Below are 6,206 nucleotides of genomic sequence, written 5' to 3'. Positions count from 1 at the left end.
AGGTAGGCGGATGTATTAGTTGTACTTCCTGATAGTCATTTCATGGGTGGTGTGAAATGGAATATCTCATGTCATGTCAACAAACAAAGATGTCATATCTATCTGTGATTCTGGCCTTCCCAAATGTGAATTTCTGGGACAAAAACAATTGAAGTCACAGAAGCAGATCCAGTGTAAATTCAAAATTAACCCTTCCTGGTTACAAACTAAGCCTATAACCAAGATGATGAATCCTCCAAAGTCACTCTCATGAAAATAAAGTGTAACCACCACTCCTGTCCAAGTGTTCAAGTGGTGAGAATGTCCCTTTTTTATCCCAGGTCCTTGTCCTTGCCATGTCCAAGCAACCCACTTTTTTATTAGCTCCTTTTATACGGTTTTCATATTGCTACCTCTTCTTTGTCATGTGTATTTCAGTTTGTAAAAGCTGTGCTAATGCTCCTACAATCTTTTCAATTTCCACTTTGACGTTTATGGCAAAAAAAGGAACAGAAATGTAAATGAATAGAATAGTTAATGTATTTCCTTCGCGATTTCAAGAGATCAAAACTTTCCACTCAATGAACATTCCTAGAAAGTAAAAGGAAGCAGTGAGTGAAGAAGTAACCCACAAAGGTAAAGTAAATGATGTAATGAAAAAACTATAGTGACGTCTCTGTCCAAATGACAAATGTCACTTAACTACACAAACAGGGATGAAGAGCTCTACAGAGTGACAGATTTCAGACCAGCTTATGTGAAATGGCTTAGCTGCAGACAGAGCCAGGGGAGGGTAGCAGGCTCTTAGGCACAGTGTTACCTAAAAGGATAGTGGACAGCTTTGCTGACTCCCAGTGTCTATTTATCTTTATTTGTCTGTTTACATTTCTCAGTCTTCGTGGATGGTATTGGATTCTGAGGATGTAAACCTATTAACTCACCCTGAAAAGAGACTGGGGTACAGACTGGACGGTCATTTTATTCATGTGTGAGGGGTCAGCTGTTAGCTGGAAGCTACTAGATGTAGTGTTTGGACAGCACATCATGTTCACACAAGAGATGAGATTAGATGTTATAATGTTGACCAGTGAGCTGAGCATTAAGGGAAGGGAAGCAGGTCATCTCAGGGAAATTCTATCCAGTTTCCATAGTTGGATGTGTGAATTTTCTGCCTCGTGGGAACAGCTAACAGATACTGAAATCTTATGTGTCCAAGCATTGTCAGAAGTACGTTATGTCCTACAATCTTCAGAAAAATCCAGAGAAACTTATATGATTATCAGTTCCATATAAGAGGAGACAACCGTAGTGCCGAAGGTCACACAGGCAGTGCAGGCTGCAGCTGTGACATCAACCCAGGAGTCTTGCCCCCATGTCCACTGTCTCATGCACCGGACCAAGCTGTCTGCTCTGACAATGTGCTTCCTATTTTAGAGGAACACTTAGTAAGGTCTTCCTTTCCAGTTCCTATTCGTCATTGTAACAAAAGTGCCATTCGCTCATTCCAGGGACATGACAATCATTAGATGACAGCTGAGTACACAGTTCCCTTTGCACCTGATAAGTTCCAATCCTATATTTCAAGTGGTGTTACGTTGAGATCTACAGAGGAGCCTGGCAGATTATGGCAATTAAACAACAACTCTGAGAGTCTCTGCTTCCACCTGAGATAATATTTTGAGAAATTATCCAGAAAGTTAAAAAATCCATTTAGATTTACTCTTACTCTCTTTGTTTGCAGATTATCATTTTCTGAAACAGTCTTCAAATACTAGGTCTACTCAAACTTTTGTGTGTATAGTTCTCTTAGAACTACTTCTGGGACAGAGCTGAAGCTCCAATACTTCAGCCGCCTGATGGGAAGAGCCCACTCACTGGAAAAGACCCTGATGCTGGGAAAGATTGAGGGCAGGACGAGAAGGGGACGACAGAGGATGAGATGTTTCGATTGCATTGGATCGACTCAATGAACATGAATTTTAACAATCTCTGAGAGATAGAGAAGGACAGGGAAGCCTGGCGTGCTGTAGTCCATGGGATCAAAGAGAGTGGACACGCCTTAGTGACCAACAACAATGGGACAGAGACCCCTCGGTGCACTTCCTCTGGGACAGACACCTTCCTGGATTCCCCACATGTGCCATTACTGCCTTTAGGGAGCTTACAATCTATCAGGGCAGTCAAATGTTACATAATTAGAGGGATTACTTAGCTCACTTCCCAGTGGAATATTTAAGGAGATGAGATTATCTGTACTATCTCACAAAGACTGAAGCAAAGGATCCTGTGAAATATTGTAGTGGTAGAGGAGAAAGAGAAATAAGCACAGGCAAACATGAATGTTTTAGGACAACCAGCACCTTAAAAGGTGACTTGTGGATTCTTGTTGCAAAATAACTCATTTTTAACAAATGATATTAGTGATAGTGTTCCCTATAATGTCTCCAGGGAGCTTAAGGCCTACTCAGGTGATATCGTAAAGGTACAATCACAACTGGAATTTTTTAAAGAAGGGAGAAAAGGGTAAATGAGGAAAACATGAGAAAAATCAAAAGCTTCTCTCATAAGCTCTTTTCGTACTGAGCATTTCTTGGTCACCTGGAAAAGCCACCTTTTGTATGAATATTTTGTCCTTCTCTGACATTGACCAGACTCTTCTCCCAGGAACAACTAAGGAGGTGTAAAAAGCACAACATACGGCTGTGTAGCTATCAACCACAGTGGCACGCATGATTTGATGTCCCCACGTAGGCACTCATGGCAAAAATTAGCACTTTTATTGATTTCATTACAAAGAGTAGAAAAAGAAAGGAAAGGGCAAACTGTGGAAAAACCCAGAAAATGAAAGTTTCTCTACTCACTCTTTAAGAGCCACCCATCACCCCAAGCCCTCAGACCTTGCCTAGATCTCCCCTGCAGGCAGTCCTGCAAGCCCCCAGCATCCCAGTGGCCCTCCGCATCTCTGTGCTGCTGGCCCTGGTGATGCTCTGCTGCAGCCCCACGTGCTCCCTGGGCTGTGAGCTGCCTGCAAGCCACCTCGGCAATCTGGAAAGCTTCACACATTGGAGTCAGATGGAGAGACTGCCCGTTGTGTCCTGTCTGAGGGACAGGACTGACTTCAGATTTCCTCAGACCGTGGTGCACAGGACCAGGCTTGAGAAGACAGAAGCCATAGCTGTTGTGCACGGGTTGCTCCAGCAGACCTTCCAGCTCTTCGGCACCACGGGCTCTTCTGCAGGTCGGGACGAGAGCCTCCTGGACAGATTGCTCGTGGGACTTGATGCAGCTGGAGGACCTGGACACATGACTGAGGGAAGGAAGGACACCAGAACAGTCACCTCTAGGGAGTGAAGACTCCAGATTGGCTGTGAAGAGTTACTTCCTGCGAATCAGTGTGTATCTCAAAGAGAAAGAATGCAGCCACTGTGCCTGGGAGGTTCTCAGCCTGGAAATCAGAAGGTGCTTGGTCTTTGCTAATGAGCTCATTGGAAAACTCAGGAAATAAAAAAAACATTGAATGTGAAAACAGTTCATCTGGTCAACTAAATGGCTATTTTCTAAGACTCAAAGTGCAACCTTTAACTCGTTTTGTGTCAGATGACATATAAGTAATAGCTAATATATGGGATTATTTAAATGTATGTTAAATGTTTTGTTACCATAACTTTTCAAAACAGATGTAAGAATCCATTTTCCATATCTTAAAAAGTTGTAATATTTATTTATTTATTTAAATTATCGGAAATATTTACGTCGTTCATAGCATTTATACTTTATCATTCACATTTGCTTTGTTTATATTTTGTATAAGACTACTCTTGTTTTTCAGGAGAGAAAATAAAAGTAATTTGAAAAAAACAAATGGACTAGCACACACTTTTGAATAAAATCTAACCCAAAGCCTGATCCTACAAGATAAACCTATACTGAAGTCATCTGAATACAAAGGGAATGGGGTTACCCACCTAGGGTCATAGAAGGAACAATGGACAATGTGAGGAGGGATGAATGTGATTCTTGAGACATAGATTAGAAGTGGGAGGGAGATGAGTGGAGAAAAGCCCAGGTCATGGACACAGTTTCCTGCTTGGGACCTGTAAGAATTGGATCGCCTTCAAGGATTAGTGGAGAACCACATACATCATGCGGAGAAGGCACTGGCGACCCACTCCAGGACTCTTGCCTGGAGAATCCCAGTAATGGGGGAGCCTGGTAGGTGCAGTCCATGGCGTCTCTAGGAGTTGGACACGACTGAGTGACTTCACTTTCACTTTTCATTTTCATGCATTGGAGAAGGAAATGGCAACCCACTCCATTGTTCTTGCCTGAAGAATCCCAGCGACGGGGGAGCCTGGTGGCCTGCCGTGTATGGGGTCACACGGAGTCGGACACGACTGAAGCAACTTAGCAGCAGCAGCACATCCATCATGGGAGGTCAATCTGCATATGTGGAATCTAGGGTCCTGGAGTAGGATGTGGAAGGCAGAGTAAGTTTTCTATACTGGGTCACTCCTGAGAAAAGAGTCTTCCTAAATTGTTCAAATGGAGGCAAGAAGAACAAGGCAGCCTGGGGATTGCAGAGACAGCTAAGAGATGTGAGAACCAGTAGCTGCCATGTGACTCTAAAGAAGTAAAGAGGGTTTCTTAAGCTTATTTATATATATTAAACACACACATGTCATCCATAAACTTTTAAATAACTCATACAAAGGAATGCATACCCTTGACTTCTAGGAGGATGCACCCAAATCCAATACTGTTAACAATTTAATGTGTATCCTTCTAAACACTTTTGTATGTTGTTAATAAATCTATACATATGGACATACTAATGTATATCACATAAATATCCATTTTTCATATACTTTAGTTTCTCATTTATTTATATTTCCTTGCAAATAGATCTTTGAGATTTTTCTTCATTTATACATCAAAATAGTTTGCCTAGTTATAAAATCCTGCATTATGTCTTAACTGCAAAACTAAGATAATCATAAAAGCTCCTCTTGAAAGTGTGGTAAGATTAATTGCCTTAATTTATAGCACATGCTCAGAATGTGCTACCAGACACTTTCCAAGTGCTCGTGATGTACAAACTCTTTGGATTTGAATCTGGTTAGAAGATTATTTCCTGATGTTCTGGTTCTGTGCTCAGGAAGATGAGGCAGTTCCCAGAGAGCTGTTCAGAGACAGATTCCTGCAGCTCACCCACCACTCAGTGAGAGGGGAAATAGCCATTCACTGGGATGACGAGGCCAAGCCTGTTGCAAAAATACCCAGAGATCTAGATGGAAACATTCTTACGTGGCACAGAGGCCAGCTGTCTACAAGGACTCACCCCCACCCTCACTGGATTCTTTGTTTTCCCTGGACTTTAGGAGCTCAGAGTTTCAGCCAGGAAGACAGGCGTCTGGCAGGCACTGAGGACCATCCTCTGCTCTGTGCACTCAACTCAGCCAGGAGGCCAGGCCAGAGGGAATTCCCAGGCTGGATCCTGAAATCCCGTTTGGCAGCTTGCATTTAGTTTCCTTTTCACTTCTTGCATCAACTTCATTGCTATTTTTGCCTTCTGGGATTCATTACGCAACTCTGATGATGTAACAAAATTCAAGTCACTTGTCAGTTTTGAGTATGCAGATGGCTTTGCTTTGGGCTGTTTTGCTTTAAGGAAGATTCAGAAACTGCCTCAGAGACAGGAAACTAACCCAGAACCCACATAGTGGGACTTGCTCACCTGTCAGCAGAGAGCCTCTGAGGCTTGTTCCGCAGCTGCAGTCAATGTGTTGTCCTTTTAACCATTTTCTCAACCTTGGGTTAGCCTGACTCACTGCACCCCTGATAGTGATTCTGAGGATTAAAGTCCAGCTCAGAGAATGGCCTGGGATCTGAAGTAAACGCAGGGTTGATGCTGACGGGCACGTTCTGAAAGGGCAGGTCTGTGTCCAGCAGCAGCGGGTCCTGGCAGCAAACAGTGACAACAAGGCCTGGGCTGCTCCTGCCTGTTCCTGGGCCATCGACCCTCTGATGGGCGCATTCTGAGAGTGACAGGGGAGCACAGTGTGGGATCCTCTGGTTGGGTATGTTCTGGAGGAGTTAGGAGAGCTAGGCAGAGAGGCCTTCAGCCGAGTACCTAGTTCCAGCTGCATCCTGAAGTGAGCTAGAAAAAAAGTGCACAATGAGTCTATCCAAGGCCTGTGACGAGATGTCCAGGGTGTGAGAAAAGGGAA

At 43.4% G+C, this 6,206-nt stretch overlaps 1 pseudogene; it reads left to right on the top strand.

The window, feature by feature from the left end:
- Positions 1 to 2,898: 2,898 nt before the first annotated feature.
- LOC104983669 lies at positions 2,899 to 3,484 on the top strand (annotated as a pseudogene).
- The last annotated feature ends 2,722 nt before the right edge of the window (positions 3,485 to 6,206 follow it).

Source organism: Bison bison, unplaced genomic scaffold (assembly GCF_000754665.1).
Source record: "Bison bison bison isolate TAMUID 2011002044 unplaced genomic scaffold, Bison_UMD1.0 scf7180017863108, whole genome shotgun sequence".
NCBI lineage: Eukaryota > Metazoa > Chordata > Mammalia > Artiodactyla > Bovidae > Bison > Bison bison.
Note: the sequence above shows the minus strand (reverse complement) of the source record. Positions and strands in the feature narration are given on the sequence as shown.